Below are 23610 nucleotides of genomic sequence, written 5' to 3'. Positions count from 1 at the left end.
TAAAAAAAAAAAAGAATAAAAACAAAGGAAAAAAGAAAGAAACGTTACTTCATGTTTTATTCTATTTTTATAATTGTATTTAATCCATTAGCCATAAATATCCTATTTTTAGGACACATTTTTTAGCATTGTTTTCTTTTAATAACTGCAACTTTAAAATGAAATCTAGTTAAAATAATGAAATAGTGCAGCATATTCTATATTTAAATTAAAAAGCAACTTAACAATTAACATGGCAAAAAGAAGTTTCAGGTTATTATTATGAAAAGCATTATAGAATAATTTTAATTTTTTTGTATACTTTTGTTTTATGGCGGAGTAATGGGTTAAAAAAATGATTTATACATTTACCTCTGATAAGAGGGGTAAAACAACAGTGGAAGAGCAGCACTTCGTGGGTGTTTAAGTTCTTGCGAACTCCTTGGTATGGGTTTTTCTTCACCAGATCTATAGTCTACCATTGGTACTACTGGTACATCCGGTTTGCTGTTTCTTTTATCTCTCGTAGTAGCATCTCCTCTTTCTCTACCTTCACTGTCCCTTTCTCTGTCTCTTCCATCCCTATCCCTTTCTCTGCTATCCCGCAATTCCTTTGGCTCTCTCAGGGTTGATTCTCTACTGGAATCACGATAGTCTCGTTCGTCTCTTTTCTCTCAGGTGTCGATCGGTGGCATTGTTTTTGACTTCGTGTGATCATAACTATGAAAGAGCCATATATTTAATAATAATATATATATATATATATATATATATATATATATATATATATATCTATAATAATACTTTTCTCATTAATTTTAAAATCTTTTTGATAACACTGTCAACCTACTTCATTCGTTCGTTCTTTCTTTCTTTCTCTTTTCTCACGAGAAAACTAGTCCAAATGTATTTAATAATTTACAGAAGAATATTATTATATAAATTACAATAATTAACCCATACTTTTGTATAATTCAAAATACATTAAAAATTCAAATATATAAATAAGTTAGTTGTCATCATCGATCAAATTTCTCGATGATTTTTACTTACTGGTGTCGTGTGCTTGCTTTGTCCGTCACGAAGGGAGTCTCTAGAATCAACTTCTATGGCGATTCAAAAGTCGATTCATTAGGTGGTGATCGTGAAGCACCATTCGCGTGTAATTTAGTTTGTTGATTATGATTCGAAGACCTATGATTCAGTTATATGAGTTACTGATCAGCAACGAGGTAGGCTATTCATCCAATGGTAACATAGGTACTGCGGACGCTCCAACTCCGTGTGGACACTTCACCGTCATTATCCATGGCTCATCCATATCACTATCTTACTTAGATTCTTCCCTAAAAAAGATAAAGAATAACTATTATTTATTTTTCTTTTTTCTCTCTTTTTACAAAACTTTTCGAGATTATTTCAATATCATCAAAATTTTAATTTTTATTTAATAAGAAACAATATTATATCTTTCAAAAAATAAAATAACAACATATTTTAACATTGTAGCAAGTAACTTTTTAGTAAGTAATAAAAATGTTTATTACAATGGAGATTAATATATAATATATATAATGTAAATATATTATATCAAATATTTATGTAACACGTTAAATAATTTCAAAATATAAAATTTATTATTATTATTATTATTATTATTATTATTATTATTATTATTATTATTATTATTGTTGTATGATAAAAAAGAGTAGGGGATAAGAAAAAAATAATGTAAAAGTAAATTTTAGTTACGTTAACGTTTCGAAAAGAAAATCTTATTTAAGATGACGATCATCTTTCAAGTAGATAAATATATATATATATATATATACAAAAGAGTCTGAATTCTCGCTTTCCGTTTCGGACTCCTTGCTTTTGCGTTGTGACTTCCACTTCTTATGCCTGTCAATCGAGTCGATCAAGTACGAGTTCTTCTTCGCCTTCCTTATAAACTGAAACTTTAACAGCTCCTTCGCAGTCGGCCTCTATATAGTAAACAACAAAGAAGATCCAATGAAAAATCGCAGATGATAAATTAATTATATATATATATTGAATGTATATACATATATACAACACATTGACAATGAGTCACAGTAATATTCATACATTGGAAGTATAAACAATCATTGATCAAATTTGTAAATGCAATGAAATTTATTCAATAATTTATTATCTACTGTAGTATTCGAATGTTTTATTATTCTTATGACCACTATCAAAATGCACAAATTATTAATTATTTAGTATAGCATATTTATTTGAAATTTGATTTATAGGGGATGTAGGTATATTGGGGAAAAAATTTATATTCATCAAGGAATATTGTATATTCTTTTTTCACGAGAATCGACAAAAAAGATTTATAAACCCATCGTTGCATTCGCAAAAGAGAAATATTGATTGTTTGAAACTAACAATAATATTTAAAAAAAGAAATAAATTATACTTGTGTAACTTATTGTTTGGAAATTTATAAATAATCGAATAATTTTGATATATTTCTTGAAAAGATCTACGTACGTATATTTATTAAATGATTATCGACGTTTTTTTCGTATCGTAGGTGGATTGTAGTAAAATACAAATGAAAATACATATTCATAAAAGACAATATTTAAAAATGGTAGAGAAAAATAAGATGAAGCATTATCCTAAGAAAATTCGTAAAAGAAAAGTAAACGAGTATTACAACTTGGTTCGTCACGAAATAAAACCCGTCACGAGTATACACAGACACACACGCAAGCGTGCACACACACATTGGTTTTTAGAGAAATTGAATCTCTTCATGGTTTTTTCCCAGTTCGATGCGCGTTCACTTTAATTTCCTTCTGTATTACTATGTTGATCGTTAAACTGCGAGAGAGGAATTTACTTTCCTACTCGATCGAATATTTCTTTACTCTTTATTTTTTTCCCCTAAAAATATTTTCCAAAAAAAAATTAATATTAATTTATATGAATAAAAAAATAAAAAATAAAAATGTTCAACACAAATTACGAGCCAAGAGATCATTGGTTTCTGCATTTTATATATAATAAAAAAATTGTAGGAAGTACGTAAATTTATTCTTTTTCTCTCAGAAATAACTATGTGAGAAATATTTTATATACACAAAAATAAAAATACTTCATATATTCGGTATTTACAAGTTCAGTTTATGTTATAATATATTTAAAATATAAACATACTATTATATTATAATAAAAATGTAAGCATATTATTATATTATAATATAATATAATAACATTATAGTATATTTCCTATATAAATGATTATGATTGTAAAAAATACGTGTAATGTTTATTTTTTTTTTAAATAACATGTAATAAAAAAACAAAAAAACCCCCAAAATACGTATATTTTAAAATTATTGTCCAAAATGTCAATAGATACGAACACAATTAGAATCTTTTACGAAAAATTAAAACAATTTTGAATTGATCATTTAATTGAATCGTACATTTTGAAATATTTATCGGAAAAGTGATTTTGAAGAAAGGTAGAAAAGAAGATGAAAATTAGTACTTACATTTTTCGGGATCCTTGTTTAAGCACGCCTCGACGAATTCTTTGAATTGTTTTGTATAATTTCCAGTTAATTGAGGTGGATTATTTTTCGGTATAAGGAAAAGGACCCTCATAGGATGTAGTTCGCTGTTGGGAGGTTCACCTTTTGCCAGTTCGATCGCCGTAATGCCAAGGGACCAAATGTCAGCCTGCGAGGAAGAAGAAAAGATTTTTTTTCTTTTTAATTTTACTTCTACGTTACCTTTGCAAGGTGTTAACGAAGGTGTTAACCAGTGGTTCTTTAAAGTGGGCGATGTCAAGCGGTCCAGGGGAACGATGACGACAATAAGTGAACTTTGGGGGTGGGGGAAATGAACTACTAAAAAGGAAAAATGTCATATATTGGCTGCTATACAACGCCAATAGTAGTAAAATATTAGAAAAAATTCCCTTTTTAAGGCTTTTTTGTTTTCTCTTATCTTCGCGCCTGGAGAGCTTGGTGAGCGATGAAAGCGGGTTCAGGGGAGCGATTGACCCGAACTTAGCTGAAAAACATTAAAAAAAGGGCATGGAGTTGTGGTTGTGGTGGCAAATAGGAAAATAGCAAAAATAAGAATTTAGGAAGCAATTTTTCAGCTTTTCAGGAAAGGGGGCGATAGGACTAAAAAGTTTGGGAACCCCTGGTATTAACGACTAAGCGAACGTATTTCTTAGAAGTAACGGAACTAGTTAAAACTCTTGCCTATATTGCTACGAGAATAATAACCGTTTTAAATAATATAAAAATTGTTTATTAAACGAACAACCATCAAGGAATATTATTATTATTATATCATTTTATTACTATTTTATTTTATAAACTTTATAAATTTTTTTAAGCAACGAGCAGATAATAAATAATCAATTAATAATTATTTGCGATGTAATTTGTAAAGAAAAGAAAAGAAAATTAAAAATAATTAAACTACGTTCTCATTGAATTAGTATTTGCGTTTGTTTTCCCTCTTTCTTATTTCCAGACTGTATAAATTTGAACACATGCTAGGTTCGTTAGATTTAATTTATCCAACATAAACAATCCAATTCCAAATAAACTATCTTTGTCCGGAGAAAAAGGTCTTCGGTAAATTTTGGCCTTCACGATAAATAAATTATTTTAATCAATTTAGAAAAGTGTACAAATCTTTACAATCGGAAAAATAATAATTATTAGCGCCAGGTTTTGTTTTTGTATTGATGATAAAATTACGAATACAAAATAACAAAATATTATCACCCACCGTCATCACATTTTCTATTAAATTAAAACTAACTTACTTTAGAATCGTAAGCAGATTGCTTAATAACTTCCGGTGCCATCCAAAAAGGAGTACCAACGAAGGTAATACGTTTGCTCGTGGTATTAGTAAGTTGGCCAGCAACACCAAAATCCGCCAATTTGACGTCACCCATTTCGCTGAGCAGAACGTTTGCAGCTGAAAATTCAGATTAACTAAATCAATTGATTGCCAGTATCAACGTAATATGTATAATAGATTTTTGTTGTTTTATTTTAACTAAAAAACAAATCACATATTCATTCTTCTTCCTTTTTCTTTTTTTGTTCGTTTATTTAATCCTTTATACTCGAAATTATAACGATATTTATTTAAGTATTATTTGGATAATTTCGTTTCATATATGATTTAACAATACATAAAAATATATTATTTCAAGCAAAAAAAAATCAACAATATATGCGTGCAAAACAATTACTAATTTTAAATACGCCGTTTACATGAATTGTTATGTAAATGCTTCTTCGAAGATAGTTTTGAATTCGACAGTCATGAGAATAGGAATATTATTTTCGAAGTTACGTAAGAATAAGAAAAGGATGGAATAAGATTGAATTCAAATGAAAAATTAATAAGATTTTTCGTCGATGAAATAGCCGGTCATTTTATATCTCATGTCAGATTCACGAGATCAAGCTTTTGTTTTTACTTGATTGAATGAGATGTAATATGTATTGATAGTAGGAGTTAAGAAATAATTGCAAGGTTTCACTCTGATTGAATAAAACTTGACGAAAGACACCAAATCACATATGTGCCCATAATTATGAAAATAATCTAAGTTAAAATTAAAAGAAAATAAATTTATTGGTTATTTCATATCACATTATTTTAAACTAACTTAATTCAATGTAATTTTCATGATATTGTCAAAATGAACCGTTAGATAGTGTTTGTTATTTCAATATTATATAAAATTCATTTAGTATTCAAATGTAATTCTTTAATCTTTTGCACTCGAAGTTTTTTTTCATTCATATTATCAGCAACTTCATTTCGATAGAAAGATCATATTCACATATTATAAGGAAATTATATATGTGCATTAAAAGAAAAGTATAGTTGATATGTTGTAGATTAAATTAAATTTGCTATATTTTTTATTTTTTTTTTTTATTTTTTTTTTTATTTTCTTCATTGTCTCCATAGCGGGAGCCCCCTTGAGTGCAAAGGGCTATGCATCTAAAAAAATATATGACTTTGACCACTTTCATAATTATGGGCACATAGAGTAACATGGAAATACTTGCCCTGACACAAGTCAAGGATACATTTTAAAGATTTTTTTTGTAAAATACCATACAAAGAAAAGACAATACAAAGCTTAATGTTTAACAAATGTTCTTCTTCTTCTTCTTTGAAGTATAATATAAATATAAAAATTTTATAAACGTTAAATTGCGTGTGCAGTCATTTGAAGATAATCGTTGAAGAAATTCAACTAATATGCGGAAAATTGTCTCGAGTTGTTGTTATTGTTGTTGTTATGGGCTCGGTCAAACGAAAAAAGATTTTCTGTCGAGAGTGCAAAGGGTTAATATAAGTTAGTTAGTTATTATTATTATTATATATTAATACCACACGAATAAAACAAGGGGAGAAGTGAGGTGAGGGAAAATTGTCCATAATAATCTCTCAGAGGAAAAAATACTTTTACCTTTTATATCACGATGAAGTTTACGTTCACCGTGAAGATAATCCAAAACTTTGAGCACTTCACGTAATATTACCGCAATGTGCATTTCTTCGAAGCTGCCGGCCTTCATCAAGTCCAAAGTTGAACCGCCACCCAAATATTCCATGATAATCCATAATTTGGTACCCTGAAAAAAAAAAAAACAAAAGAAAAAAAATCAGAAATAAATTTGAAAAAAAAGTTACACAAGAATTTTCTTTTTCCTTTTTTTGTTTCAAAAAGTGATTTCTTTTTTATTTCGGTAAATTACATTAATAATATTGGAAGCGTGTGTGTGTGTGTGTGTGTGTGTGTGTATTTGGGACAGTAGCCAATTAGCAGAAACGTTCCTATTTGCAATTTTTATTTTCGTCTTGACCTTCCTTTCTTCAAATAAACTCCACGGACTTCGTACTCCACCGATGTTATTAAAATTTTGCTAACGCAAGAATTATTCTCAATTTTATTCACGTAAGAAAAGCTCACAAGCTTATATTCTTTTAAAGTTATTTTTATTTCATTTTTCTTTGATTTTTTTTTCAACTTTCACGTTCATTAAAAAAATTTGTACGTATTTAATAAAAAAAGAAAAAGGTAATAATCGATCGATAAATTTGTTCGAGCGACAAAAAAAAACAAATGAGGCAAGAAAGTAAAATTCTTTCGAACCCCTTCTTACGTGTCACCACTTTTTGGTGATGGTGGTGGGAAGGGGGTGGTAAGAAAAAATTCATCGTTCGAAGTGATAAATTGAAAATATTCGTTCACGTACTATTAGATTAGATGAAATTTGTTGAGATATAATAATTATTCACGACGAAGTGGATTTAACAACATTTTTGTACGGGACGTTAAACTTTTATAATTATATCCGATGACCAATCGGTGTATCTTATAATAGTCTTTGTTCATCGGCGAGATGACAAGGTTTAACAGTAAGCAAGAAAGAAAAAGAGAGAGAGAGGAAGGGAGAGAGAGAGATGGAGAGAGAGAGATGGAGAGAGAGAGAGAAAGGGAGAGAGAGAGAGAAAGGGGAAGAGAGAGAGAAAGAGAGAGAGAGAGAGAGTATCTGACGTAGGGATTATCTTATAAATTTGATCTATGTATATAAGATGGTAGGTATGTGCTGTATACAACAACACTGCTACACAACAATGATAATATCGTTGATGAATTATCGTTCGTTAATAATCGCTGAATCGAGTCAGGTGTTCCGTACAAGGATACTCAGGATCTTCGCACTTTGATCACTGAACATTGTTCATATACATGTACATTCATATATATATAAACAGATTCATTCGATCTACGTGAGAAACCTGATAGATTATCATCAGCGTTTTCTCAACCTATTAGCTGCGAATGATAATTATTACTTTATGTTTCATTGTTCAGCTAATAAATGAATAAATTTAAAAGTGGTCTTTTTTTAATTTAGAAGGTTCTTTTGGATAATTCATAATGATAGAAGTATCAATATAGTTCGATTGAAAGTTGATAAGTGAACGAGTTTTTTAATTGATTGTAAAAATTTATAGGAAAGAATATTAAATTTAGTAGAGTGATGTATATTTGTTCTATATATTCAAGCTTTTGTTACTCGTCGAATATTTGAACATTTCGTAATATTCCGTAATGTAAGATGAATAAAAAATATTTGAGTATTTAACACTAGCTATTTAAATATTTCTTTGGATTTTGTAATATTCTCAGTATTCGAGATCGAAATAATTAACAAGTGTGCTGTAGGTTTTAAGTCACGGCATTAAACAACGGCACGCCCATCTATTACAGGTGTGCAGGTATAGGTGGCGAAAAAAAGGATAGATTTTCAAGTACAGATAACACCTAATTCTATAACACTATAGATGGGTTTCTCCCAAAATACCATGTTATGTATGAAACCCACAATTTATATGATAACTCAGAGTTCTATTATACCATCTTGTTATTCCCTTAAGATAATTTAATATTTTAAATGTGTTAAATAAAAATCATGTTATACAGTATATATGAGGCGTTTATTTTGAAAGTGGTAAAATCCGTTTTCCAAAAAATCTAAATTATCTACCATAATAGTTACATTTTCACATGATCTTTTCATTGTGAGAGAAGACAGTTGTTACTAATATAAATATTTAAATTCATTAAGATTTGTTAACGCGAAAAATTTTTTGATTAATGAAGTGATGAAAAAGTTTATTTTGAAAGTGGCCTAAAGTCCAATCATAGCCATCAAAAACATATTATTTCTTAAATAATATTAATTATGCTAATTGGGATGATAAATTTGACACTTTTAGAAACCGAAAAATATTATTCTACTATGTTATATCTGTTATCTATATTTTTAAATTTAATTCAATGCAAACCCTTCAATATTCCAATTCGATTATAAATAGACTTAGGCCACTTTCAAAATAAACGGCTCGTATATAAAAGTTTGTAGTACAAAGGTTTGTAACAATTTTCTTATCGTATTAAAATGAAATTGTGTTTATCGGGATGCCATGTTGAAAAAGGGTTGTATCTGTACATCGGACATGCTGGTTCTCATACTTGATCCTACCCTTTCTTACCCCCCATCCTACCCTATCATTATCATCGTTTTTTTCGCCTTTCATATACAGCATTTACTTTCTCTTGTTATGTAGGTAACCATCGTCAAAGTCATTCACTTAAAACTTGCTGCTAGAGATAACTTACGAGAATTCGTTGAACCTCATCTCGAATATCAACTCTTCTTTACCGAAAAGGAAAGACTGCTTTTCTTGGTTAACCCTTTATACTTTTTCAAGAAGGTGGAGAACGAGGAGGAAGAGGAGAATGCAGGAGAAGCGGTAAAGAACGGAAAGATCAGAGACCTCTTTTTCTAAACCGCAAAACGTGTTTTCTCTGCTATATACTATATAGTGACTGCTTTCAAATGATTTTATGTTAAAAATAATAATCTTATTGTAAACGAGACAAAAAAGAAAAAAAAAGCAACGAAGAACTGAAATTAACTTTACTCTGCCCTTTATTTTTCTTGCAATAATAGAATTTTTCTATTCAGAGATTTGATTTTATTCTTTTTGGATAATTATTAAACGTATTTTTTTCCCCCGTAAATTTTGTAGTATGACAATCATAATACGTAAAGTTACTTTTTATCTTCCTCACTTTCTATTGGCAAGTAATGAGTGGAAGGGGAAAAATTATGTAAAAATAAATGATTCATATGTTAGTGGAAATTGATTTAAAAAAAAATAAAATAAGGAAAAAGACGTCAAAAAGCGAACGATTTGTGAAACGACAAAAAAAATAGAGAGAGAAAGAGAGAGAGAGAGAGAGAGAGAAAGAAACAAAAGAAAAGGGTAAAGGGGTAAAAAAAATCAAGCAAAGAAAAAAAGGGAGACAAAATCGTTCAACAAATCGGATGATTAATGATGCGAGCTGATTTTGTTATTTTTTTGCATTTTTTTTTTTTCCTTATTATTATCTTTATTTCTTTTTTGTTCTTCTTCGTGTCTTTTTGTTCGTGCGTTTCGCAAAATGGCAGGAGTGCCAGTTATGTTGTGATGTGACGACAGCAATGAAATTAATCTTGGCTCAAGCGTTATATTCCAAAGCTTTGTTTCAAAGTCATGTATGTGTTTTGTGTATGTAGGCGGAATAGGTATTACTACTATTACTACTCCTACTACTACTACTACTACTACTACTACTACTACTACTACTACTACTATTGCACATACGTATGCTACTTCAACTAAACCCCTCCTCTCTCGACATTCTGTCACCATTTTTTTCCATTTATTTATCTTCTTCTCTTTTATTTGATTCGATTTTTTTCCTTTATTCTTTTTCAACTGCACGTATTGCACCAACCGAAACGTAACTTTATTTGCAATGTTAGAACAACGTTAAATTAAATATCGATGATATCGTATCGACAGATTTTTCAAATGGTTTTAAATTGTTTAAAAAAAAAAAAAGTAAAAGTCATGTTTCCGATCTCTCCAAATCCGTTCATTGATCCATTTTTTTTTTAATAAAAAGAATAAATTATAATCAAAACTATAATCGTTAAGAAATAAATTTGAAATTTGAAAGATATTTATTATCTTCAAATAAAAATTATTATAAAATAATTTAGCGTAAGTATATTTAAGTTTTTTTTCACCCCTATAATATTTGTTTGTATTTCTAATTTATTTGTTTTTTTTTTTAAAATACATAAATACTTAATAATTAATAATTATCTTAAAATATTAATAATTATCAGGAATAAAGTCATTATTAGTACGTAATTGTTTTGTTTAACGTTGATGTGTATGTTATTATTAGAAAGATTAATTGCGAGTATCATCATTACGTGGATGAGTTGAATTACTGTAATAATTAACCTCATAAATAACTTAACGATAATGACACCTATTCGTTGGTATTATATTTATTATTATTATTATTATTATTATTATTATTATTATTATTATTATTATTACAACATTGAAATTATTTCGTAATAGATAATGCTGTTAAAAAAATGTCTAATATAATATATGGAATGACATATAATTTATATCGTCTTATCGGGATTGTAATGTTTGGCAACAGTGAAAGTAATATGCTTAATCGAGCGTAAATGCTATGAGGAAGCGTTAATAGGGAGAAAGAGGAAGATGAAAAAAAAAGAAAAACAGTTGTGCTAGCAGCAGATATAGAAATACATGCACACACACATATACACATAAACACACATACAAAAAAAAGATGAAAAGACAGAAACACGAGTGAGATAACACACCAGAAGTTCAATCTATTCTTGGGCTTTCTCAAATACGATGTTCGAGTCATTAGGAAATTGGCCAACTAATAATACTACACTCATGTGTCATACTATAAACTACTAAGCACGGGGTGAGATATTAAATTTGGTGGAAAAATAATTTATTACGGTTTAATAATTAATTTTGATTTAAAAAAAAAACAACATTCGTTGTTTTAACTCTTTGAAAAGCTATTTTAACGGTATTCAAAGTTTTCCCTAAACTTTCAGGGATGCGTAAATGTGCATATATGTTGCACTCTATGACGAAAAACTTAATTGAATTATTATTATTACACTTTTTGAAGTCACTTCTTTAGAATAAGGGTGATTTGAAAAATTGAAACGTGGGTAGCGTTGAAACAGCCACGATACTAAATAAGAAGAGAAAAGGAGACAAACATATAGAATTAAGTCTGCGAGAGAAGTGGAGACAGAATATAGCTATATAGTTTTTTCCTATTCTCGGTCTTTGCTTCGTAGTCCCCACTCTTGGCTACTAAGCTTTGTATATGTGTGTGTTTTTGTGCAACTGCATACTACGAAGCGCAGACTCATATTATTTCGATACTAAACCTGTTTGTTAGTATGTAGCGATAGAAGGGTAGAAGATAAACAGAAATAAGCATGTAGGCGACAAAAGAATAAGGTACAAAACGAACCGAGCGGTCGAAATAAAAAAAGAAGGTGTATAGTTTGTGTCGTAAGTTGTGTAAATGTGTAAGCTGTGTGAGCTGGAAGGTATATATACAGTAAAACCTCTTTTTGTGCGGTGTTTTTTTATGCGATTTTATTTTTGTGCGACTTGTTTTGTGCGATTTTTTCCGTGCCGTTTTTTTTATGCGGAATATGAATCTCAGTGGCGTTAGTGCCAGTTTAATGTTTCCTATCAGTGTACATATACATGTGTGGACGAACCCTGACTACGGGGACTCCTTGACGACAATGCATCTGCACTTCGCGACGCTCTGTTTATTTGTTTTAAACAATCTTCTGACAACGTACAGTCAGTTACGTACATATTCTCGTACATATTCGACGCGCGAATCGAAATGTAACCGAAAACGCGTCCACGTTATTATCAGAAATAACTGCTCTCACACATAACATCAGCGGAAAAGGCTTTGATACTTTCGGCGAAAATGATCTGGACGAAATGATTGAGGACGAAGCTCTCAATGATAGTGACATTATCAATAATTTGATAGATTATGAAGACGGACAAGAAGAACCGGAATCTCTTACAGCAGAACAAATACATGCAGGAATCCAGATTTCTAAAAAATTGGAAACGCATTTTCTTAAAATAGACACTAATGCCGAAAGAAGCTTGAAATTCCAAAAAAAGCTAAGATCATGCATGTCTCGCTATCGTGATGTTTACAAACAACTGACTTTGTGCAGGTTGTGACTATCACAAAAACTGATAACTGGCTTTATGGTGCCGAAAAATAAATCAAATGAAATCGTATCTTCAAGCGACGAAAGCGATTTTGAACCAATTCATCGCAAGAAGATGCGCGTTTTGGATTACGACGAGTAGCAGTGAATTGTTGAATGTGCATTTTGAAAGCTTCTCCATGTATATGTACGATGAAAAATTAAAATTTTACAAAATGTTTCCAGGTCTAATTTTATTATTTTATTGGTTTGAAAGCATTTTCTTATCTATTTCGTAAATAGTTGATGTATTTTCTAAGTGTGACTTTTTTTATACGGTCCCTATCCGCCCCATACACAAAAATTTTTATTAATATATCGTACAAAGTTGTTTATTATATGTAAGTATTTATAAAATTTTTTCGAATATTTTTTTGTACGATTTTTTTTATTCGATCACTCATACTACGCACAAAAAGAGGTTTTACTGTATATATCTTTAAATCTTACATCAACGACAGTAGTAGCGTAGCGCGTATCGACCTAAATTCGTTACCTATAGAGATCGCTGGATCCAGTCTCATCAGATTAACTTTCTTAATTTCATTTTTTCTATTTTTCTACACTAAGTTCTATTATTTTTATTGAAAATATATGCTCAAGTCTGGTGTATTTATTTTTACAAAACGAGTAGCTTTATCTTTTTCTATTTAAAAATGATTCTATTTTATTGAAAAATTGATATTAAATTCTTTATTTCGCAAATATTATAATTAATAGTCCCGAAATACATAAAATATAATAATTGTATTGTCTGCAATATTTTTCAAAAAAAAAAAAAATGATTCAAGATACATCAGAGCAAAAGAATTAGATAACACTGTAGAATACATTATAATTAGCTGACAAACTCTGTAAAAAGCAAGTAAATTACTGTCACATTTTATTTTTTCAACTTCAAAAAATATATTTGACTCATGAAGATCAAAATATGTCTAATGAATTCGATTTTTATATGTTTTTATAAAAAATATCATAAGGCATGTGTACAAAACTAGGCATATAAGAAAATTATATTATTAATAAAAATATTTTCGTATTTAAGAAACTTATACTAATTGTTTAATAAAATAAAAACATTTTTAACACGCTGAACCCTTATGGCATGAATCGTTTTATTTTTTCACGAGGTCCAAATTTGAAACTCGTTGTGTACACAGTCCGATAAACTGAGAAATCGATACGATTCAATGCGTTTAAATTTTTCGTTGTTCAGATCTTTATTTAGACAAGAGCAGTTAGAGAAGATAAATTTGTGGTCCAAAAAGAATAAAGACGAGATATGTCATAAATAATAATGGTCTCGAAGTGTGGTAGGCTATGGACTTAAAAAAGCATTTCTAGAAAAAGATCTTCATTAGATCTCTTATTGCATTTGTATCGGAACATTTGTTGAGTCCAGCAGTATTTTCCATATGTTTTCACTTCTAACACGTGTGATCTGCTCACATGATTTTATAGTATACATTTTTATATTGTGTTATTACTTTATTTATAAAAGAAAAATTAAACCAATATATATCTTATCTGTATAAAATTCCCCTGTCACAGTGTTTGTTATTCTTATTCTCCGAAACGACTTGACCGATTTATATGAAATTTTTTGTGTATATTCGGTAGGTATGAGAATAGTTTGTCTTATATTTCTTATACCCCTGAGTGATAAGGGTGACCCACAATAATTATTTTTCCTTTAAAAGGATATTAAGAAAAAAGAGAAAAAAAGACAAATGTTAGGTGCCTATATTCAGACAATGTAAAATTATATGATGAGAAGTAAGTGGTGATTTTATTTTACCGCTCATGCGCAGTTGGTTCGATATTAAGAAAAAAGAGAAAAAGAAGACAAATGTTATGTGCGTAGATTCAGATCTATCTATATATTTATTAGCCACAGCAACGCGTGGCCGGAGCACCCCTAGTATATATATATATATATAAAATAATAATAATAATAATAATAATAATAATAATAATAATAATAATAATATATAAATAACACTAATAAAATAACAATATACAACAATTAATCAAAACTAAACATATCCAATAAATATTTCACGTGGCTACAATAAAACGCACAAAGCGTATTATTACCCGGAGGAAATAAAGAGAAAAAAGAAAAAAAAATTCATTTTCATATTAAAAAATTGTATACTCGATAATGTTTTGTCAAGTCATCGGAAAGTGTTCGGACCGTTTCAAAGAATTAGATTACTCACCCTGTATGTATAAAGAAGTTCCTGAATGTTATCTTCCTTTCTCCTTTATTTTCTTATTTTTCGTTTCTAAATGCGAGGGGTAGAACGACGACGAATACAGAAAACCGGACATCCCACACACCCCTTTTTTCTCGTTTCGAATTTATTTCACCCTAATGCCCATACCTCCACTTAACCAAGAGGAGGGGAGTGGGAGGAGACGAAGGTGGTGAAAGAAGAGAGGGAACGTTCAAAAAGGTCTACGAACTTTCTCGCCATTTTCATCTTCTCTTTCCTCCCACTCTCCCCAATCCCCTCCCCCAACTCGTATAAAACGTTTTTAATCTTTTAATACGCTTTGTCGAATATCCGAAACGAATCCTATAGTTGGCAGCTCTTTTTCGTTTCGAATGACACAACTTTTCTTTTCCCCCCCCCCTTTCTTCCAAATTTTTTTAAATAAATAAAATTTTAATACTCGTTAGAGGGTTTGATTATTATTTCTCTCGAGCTAGTAAACGTACCGTATGATTAGTAAAAGATTATGATCATTTTTTTGTTTATTTTTTTATCCATTTAAAACTTCTCAACTTTTTCCTCTTACCCCTAGCCCTTCCCTGCTACCACTCTTACCATTAGTTGACTGTAATTTGACTAGAATCGACGATTATGATAAAAACGATAATAAATGCGTGAAAGTATATTGAAGTGAAATTTGTATTTATTATTTTTTTAAATTAAAGGGATTTGTGAAACACGTTTAAAGTATTTATTGCTTTCTAATAGACTGATTTAACAATAATAATATTAACAATAATAATAATAATAATAATAATAATAATAATAATAATAATAATAATAATAATAATAATAACGTCATACCAGCTAGTTGAGACTTATTTATTAATCGATAAAATTATCGTCGTATCATCGTATTTAAAATAAGAAACAGCAGATGTGTGTCGTCGCGATGAAGTATTAACATAACAACAAAAAATAAGTATTAAATATAAAATGAATAGATTTCTCCAATTAAATACAATCAATCGTTGGAAAGTAAAAAATATTTTTTTTAACGTTACGATCTTACCCCAGTTTTTTTCCTTTTGAGGAAGGAGAAAAGATGGTAGTTAAAAAAAATGAGAAAGAAAGATAGATATTGTCCTTTGTTACAAAGACAATGAAGCGAACGTAATGAAGAGGAAAAGGTACTCGTACGGGAAACCTCAAAATGGAGTCGACCAACCAAACCCAACCAAACCCAACCCAATCCAACCAACGAAAGAACCGACCAGCCAGCTCACAATCAGCGGTAGTAATTTTTCCAACGATTTCATTATACCGAGATTTACTTCCCGATTTAATTTCAATGAGAAAATCGTTGAAAGAAATAAGTACATACTTTAGAAAACGGTAGAATGAGAATTATTACAAAAGTAAATAAAGAAAAGAAAAAAAAAAGAAAAATTCCACTAGTTTTACGTCATCGATCCTTTATTCTTCTTAGAGGCCTATGACTAAATTTGGTCAACGTAGGTAATTTTTTGTATTCTTCCCAGACGAACAATGATGTTAACAATAGTAATAGTAATAATAATAATAAAAAGATTTTAAAAAATAAATGGAAAAAAATTATAAAAAATAAAAAAAGATAGAAAAAATGTCAAGACAAAGACGAGTTGGAAACAAGTAACGCCTCTCCTCATCGTTGTAGTCATCATCGTCATCATCATCATCATCATCATCATCATCATCATCATCATCATCATGTATATCATCATCATCATCATCATTCTCTTTGCATCCGGATTAAGAAATACTTAGGAGTGTCGTCAATGTACGATTACCGGTCGATCGATCTGTGGCTGCTAACAATTCAAAACTAATTCTGATTACCATTTGTTCTTGCTTATTTTTATTTTTCTTTTTCTTTTTCTTCTTCTTCTTCGTGCTTGCCAACACTTTCTTAATTCAACTTCCTACGTTTGGATTGTATTATTATTGGTTTTTTAATTGCTTACCGATTATTACCCTCCGTTGCACATTTCTGAAACGTCTGAAACGTTCGATGATTCATTGTTTTCTCAAGTAAAATATTATAGGTTTGTAAAAAGATTTGTTAGATTATTGGGAAGTATGAAACTCAATTCGTTATGGATAAATTATGTGATATTTTGCATTCTGTACGTATACAAAAAAAAAGAAAAAAAATTATTATACGTCAAATAATAAAAAGCTATATATAGTAAACCAATCATGATTAAACTATTTTTGAGGGTGGATTAAAATTTAAATAAAAAATATCTGATTAAATATTTGGAACTAAGTAATTTACAATAATTTTAAGAATAAATTTTATATTTAATATTTATAAACGATCTACAATAGGAAAAAAGAAAAATCATTTTTATCTAAAGAATTTTTTTAAATATTAATCCACACATACAAACAAGCAGAAACAACGAAAATAATATATTCCTTTTATTTTGTAAACCTCAAAGATAAGTTAAAAGAAAATTATAGGAGAATAGTGCAAGGATACATTTGACATGAAATAAAAATAGGAAAGTTCAGTAGCCTGGATCAAGAAATGGTAGAAAATGGTTGTGCACTTTGACTTGATAACTGTTATTCACCGAGTTCGTCAGTTTAATAACAGACATACACTTTGAATGCAAGTATATACACCTACGAAAGAAGTAAAAGGAATTCATGATGTATACCCGTTATATGTACGAGGATGTCATCAAGCTCGTGTCGTAGTTATTATTCGTACGAGTTATCACGTACAAAAACGCACACACACACATTCGTAATACATATACTCAGACCATTTTCATTTTCTTATTTTTCTAAAATTAGGAGGCGAAAAAGAAAAAAACAACCACAAAAATTACTTTAGAAAAATGTAGGAAAAGAAATGAATAATAAAAGAAAACAAAATAATAAAAAATAAAACAAAAATAAAAGTTGTCGTTGTCGTTAGATTGAAAATAATTTTCTTTAATAATCAGGTGTGAAACGATCATTAATGATCGTTAGTAGTTCGTTCATATCCCGAGAGATATCTAATTCGAAACATGACATGATAAAGTTTCGCGAGATATAAATTATATATATATATATATAGTTAGTACAACGTGCTTATTATTAACTAACACGAACGGATTTAATGACTCCCCTTTTCTTCTCTCCAGTTAAGACGCTCCATCGATAAATAGTATACGGTTAAATCATAAATGAGAATATCTATTGCGAGAAAATTTGATCTATCCTAGATATTAATTCGTGTAATTATGAACGATCTAAAGGAAAACACTGTAGCTTATCAAAAGTATCGAGAAATGGAGTATGTATGCATGATGTAATTTAACTAGATTATATAGTGCGATAAAACATTTACTATTTGAATTTATTACATGGAAAGTATTATACGAAGTTAATGCTAACGTAAATATATAGTTGAACGGAAATATGATGTAATATTAACGTAGATAATAATCGATTAATCTCATTAGATACAGTTATTTTTAGAGAGATAAAATTTTATTTGTATCTTTAGAAATTCAAAAATAATTTCTATCTTTATGAATATATATTTATATTATTTATTATATTTTACTTATTTTTCACAGAGGTGTTAATTTAATAATTATTTGCAATATAATGGTATTTTTTGCGCGTGTTGAAAGATTATACTATTGAAAATAAAAAAATTACCCTTTTCTACAAATTACAATGAAAAATAATTCAAAATATTGTAACAGAATACTGTAAACAGATATATATATATATATATATATATATATAATAAATATTAATTTTTTTCCAACATAAATTATTAAAAAAATTATTTATTCAAAGTGACATGTTTCATCTAATCATTTTCTAATAATATACATGAAAGATTTCTCTACCAATAATGCATACCACGTGGATTAGAAAGCTGAAAAGAGGTATACATATAGATATACATTATAGTTGAATAAAAGAATTCTATAGAAAAATAATTTCTATAGGAATATATTGCAAGTTTTCATGATCCTACGAGAAAAAGAGTAGAGAAATAGGTAGTGGAAGAGGAGGGGGGAGAAGAGGTTTGAGCGGGAAGCGGGAAGTGTCGACGAACAAGGGAACATTGTCGTTGCGGAAGTAATGGTTAACCGAGCGACGAGCCCTTCTTCCTATTCTTCGATGCATAAAAAATGATGGGGTGTATCGGGCCCATGGGCTTACAAGTGTCCTCGTTAGGTAAAGCTATTTTTTTTATTTTTTTATTTTTTTTTATTTTATACAGTTTGGTTGTTAATAGGAGCGGCCGATTTGCCGCTACATTGGAATTGACGGATAAATTATGTTCTTTCTCGTAACGTTATAATAATAATTTTCACGATTATCATTAAAATCAATTTGAACGAACCTAATGAAAAAACAATAAATATTTGTTGTGTGTTAACGATTATTTATTAAATAATATATATTTGTAAGCTTATGAATTTAATGTAAATAATAAATATTTTGGTAGCATTTGTTAATTAAATAAAATTAAGCTTACCTTAAGGTAGGACCCAGAAGTATTTGGTGACGTATGGACTGTCGCATTGCGACAGGACCATAATTTCTTGTTGAATATCTTCGATCTCATCCTCAGCTTCCTCAAGATCAATGATTTTAATGGCAACGACTTGTTGGGTCCTATTGTCGATACCTTTGAAAACCTCACCGAAAATGCACTTACCAATGCGTTCTTGTTTCGTGAATATCAACTCGGGGTCCACCTTCTGCAACAAACGAACAAAATGACGAATAAGTTAAAAATATTTGTATTACAACAATGTGGTTTGAAGGAAAAAAGAAGGAAGAGTATGACTGTGATGACGATGAAGAAAGAAGTTAAAAATAGCAAGAGAAAGAAAAATTCCTTTCTTGCATTCCAACGTAATATTTTCTTTTCTTTTTAAACATTTTTTTATGTCCTTCGAGGATTAATAAACACCGTTCGCATGATAGAGAAGACTGGTGAGAGCAATGCGGTTCTCCTTGGGCTTCTTTTTTACAGATGATACTTGACGTCATAACAAGCCTTTACACGATGGCTCAAGAAAATGTGTAAATCGCTGAGACAACGTCTGGGCTCTTCTTTCCCTTATCATCTTCTTCCTCCCTTCATCGTCATCATCTTTCTTATTTTCCTCTCTCTTCCAAAAAAAAAAAAAAATGGAGAAAAAAAAATTGTTTTCTTTTTTTTTGTTTTTTTTTTTACATAAGAGAAAAGTCAAGACTTTCATCTCCTAAAATTGCACAATGTTAATTTATGACGGAAGTTATAAACGGCAATATTTCGTTCAAATGTCGCAAACGGTTTTTTATGTCCAAGTTTTATTTTTTATTTATTTATGTTTTTTTTTTTTTTTAATTTTTCTCGCCTTCCCCTATTATTATAAATGTCACGTAATTCGAAAGTATTTTTAAACTGTAACGGGAGTCGAGAAAAAAAAAGAGAAAAAGAAGTACGTCATATGCAAAACGTTATCGCGCACTTGAACCATCTTGGAAAAGTGGCACAATACTCTATTCAGCGAATAAATATCTAAGAGAGATCTTTTTTAAAGCCACTTTTCAAGCATTTACGTGCTGAAGAATCGTAATAACCCCCTCTCCCCTCCCCTCCCCTCCTCTTTTTTTGTAGCTTTTAAAACGAAAGAGATTTTTACAATGCAAATTTTTCTTGGATTTTTAATCGATTTCATCTCCCTCGTTTCTTGAGGGGGATAACCAGATTTTCGTTGATACCCTAATTCCCAGGGTACTTAAATGATAAGAATTTTCTTTATATCGTGCAACAATTTTCTTTTTTCATATTTATGAATAAATTCGAAAATCAATATCAAAATGAGATAACAAACGAACAAATAAATGAAATCATTTATTTTTACGTATAAGAATTAATTGGTAATAAATATATACTGTTAATTGGAATTGTTCTTTGATCGAGTTGACATTAATTTGATCGTAATTCTCTTTCCCCAATCTTGCTTCTCCTCTTCAACCAAAACCAATACTCACCACCACCGCCAAAACGGATTTCCGTTAATCCGATTTATAAAGAGTTATATAATATATATGATATAAATTTGAGTTGCAAAGCAATTTCGATAATCGTCATTTTCGTATCCTGTATTGTATCTTTCATAAAAATTATCTAAACATACGTGTTTAATCCGAACTTTGAAATGGAAGTAAGAATAATAATAGATTTATATACAACTGAAAAAAAATAGAAATATATGTCGATCGATTGGTTAACAGTAAACAGTAAACGACATTTCATTGAATCAAAATTTAAAAATATTTTGAATCGTTTAAGTCAATATATTGAAAAATTTATTAAACTTATTAAAGAAAACAAAAGTCAAGTAAATTTTCTGAATGAAAGAAAAAATTGTTTAATTAATATATTATGCATTTAATATTGAATTAATTTAGCTGAATATAAAAAGAAATGTTGTACATCGTGGAACACTTCTCAACTTTATATCCATCACGTTCAAATTGCAATTAAATTCTTCAACAATACCATGTAAATTTTAATTATTACAATAATCAATTTTCCAAAAGAAAAAGAAAGAAATAACATAATAGATCGAAGTTACCCTAAATTGTTTCCAAGGCGCATTTTTTACTATATAATATTTTTGAACATGAATAAAAACTTTTATCCTCATTTAATAACCAATTAAGAAATTCAATGCATCTCAAAGATAAAAAAAAAAAAAAGATAATAATTTAAGCGACAATGGTTAAATGCAAATAAAACTAAAAATAAAAAGAATAAACCATTCGTAGGAACGATGTAAAAGTAAAGAAAAAGATGAAAGAAATAAAATGGGTGAGGGATTGAAAGAAAAAGAATAAGAAAAAGGAAGAAAGTAAGATGGGGGTGCACTCGTCGATGAATTTGGCGAAGTAGTCTAGAGTTTGGTGGCTGTTAAATCTTTTTCTTAGTCATTTTACCACCCCCTTTCATTCGTTCTACCCGTATTGCTCTTTATTCGTACTACTTCTCTCTTGGGCTTAGTGAAACTCCCGACACAAATTATAATTAGTGGGTGACAGAGACACAGAGAATGAACCGACACGTTCATAGGTGGGTTTGTTGGTTGGTTGGTTGGTTGGTTGGTTGGTTGGTTGGTTGGTTGGTTGGTTGGTTGGTTGGTAGGTTATAAAGTGCTGGGCTGTTTTAGCCAAGTTGAAGAGTAGCAAAAGGATATAGCTGTAGGTTCTGAAGTACCATCATCAAGCATATACCTTTCCTTGTATAACTCCCCCCCTATATAACCCTCTTTATCATGGAATACTTGCATTGTTCTACCTATTTACCTTATACCTGGAAAGTTTAGCAGAGTATTTTAGCAGCAAAATTTTACTATTATACTAGAATTGCTTGCATATATATATACCCAAGTAGTTGGATTAGTATTACAATCTATCCTAAATCATACGAATAGTTATATATTATTATTCTAAATAAGATTGATTATTTGATTTTTTTTCTTTTTTCTATATAATAATAAAGAGTTTATTAACGTAATGACTATGTTTTTCCTATTTTATAATTTTTTTGTTTTTAATATAATATTTTATTATATTATATTAATACTGTGGTTCCCAAACTTTTTTTGTCCTATCGCCCCCTTTCCCTTGGAAATTTTTTGATGACCTTTTTTTACAGCCGCACCATTTCGCCCCCTCTTACCTGAACCACTTCAATCGCCCACTTTGGGAACCACTGTATTAATATATGAATAGTATGTAAAAAAGGGAATAAGGGAATAAGAATGGAAAAGAATAATACTAATAATTTTTCAACTGTATATTCTAAAATTATCCTCTACTATTTTCATCGTATTTCGTTCCTTTTTATTTTTTCTCCAATTAATGTAAATATTTCACATGAAAAAAAATGCAGATAACCCTACTATAACACGGTAGACAGGATCCTAGAAAATGCCGTGTTGTGTGAACCCGTGTTGTAGGAGACCCAGAGCCAGTACAAAAAGGGAGTTTATGTTCTAAAAACTTATTAAAACAATTTTGTGTGATGCTTTCTGCCAACTTGAGATGCTTTTCTTTTTTTTCAAAAGACGATTCAAGATTTGTATCTTTATTTCTAGTGAAATAAATTTCCTATTAAATATTATTTTTTTATCTTTATCGAACATGGCTTGGGACTCAAACTTAATATCTTAAAAACGAATAAATTATTCTTTAACGACTTATATATAACTTATATATATAACTTATATACTTATATATATATATATATATATATATATATATATATATATATATATATATATATATATATATATATATATATATATTTATGAATATATATATTCATAGATACTATTTGATATCTCTTTGCATTCCGTCTTTGATTTATAATAATTCTATACTAATCTTACGTCCTTGATGAAGCAACGGAAAAGAAAAAAGAAAAGAAAAAAAAAAAAAAAAGAAAGGAGACAAAGATAGAAAAGAAAAAAAGAAAAAAATTAACGAACCGTCTCGAGAGTCGTGTTCATGACAAATGATGGAACGCAAAATTAATGAGAATGTCTACTACTACTACTATTACTACCACTACCTTC

The 23610-nt window shown here is 29.3% G+C and overlaps 1 pseudogene across 1 annotated transcript in view; it reads right to left on the bottom strand.

Annotated features, from left to right (window-relative positions):
• Positions 1-351: 351 nt before the first annotated feature.
• LOC149033704 (uncharacterized) overlaps positions 352-23610 on the bottom strand; it is a 40970-nt pseudogene continuing 17711 nt past the window's right edge. The window contains exons 2-8 of the transcript XR_016176115.1: positions 19512-19737; positions 6488-6653; positions 4811-4968; positions 3512-3702; positions 1812-1962; positions 1033-1345; positions 352-683 (exon numbers count right to left, since the gene is read on the bottom strand). The product of XR_016176115.1 is annotated as an uncharacterized LOC149033704 (transcript). The remainder of the gene's footprint in view (positions 684-1032; positions 1346-1811; positions 1963-3511; positions 3703-4810; positions 4969-6487; positions 6654-19511; positions 19738-23610) is intronic.

The sequence above is a fragment of the Polistes dominula genome, unplaced genomic scaffold (genome assembly GCF_049000335.1).
Source record: "Polistes dominula isolate Pdom_NZ unplaced genomic scaffold, Pdom_raw_medaka contig_539, whole genome shotgun sequence".
Taxonomy (NCBI): Eukaryota; Metazoa; Arthropoda; class Insecta; order Hymenoptera; family Vespidae; genus Polistes; species Polistes dominula.
The sequence above is the reverse complement of the archived record's forward strand: the minus strand, read 5'-3'. Positions and strand labels throughout refer to the sequence as shown.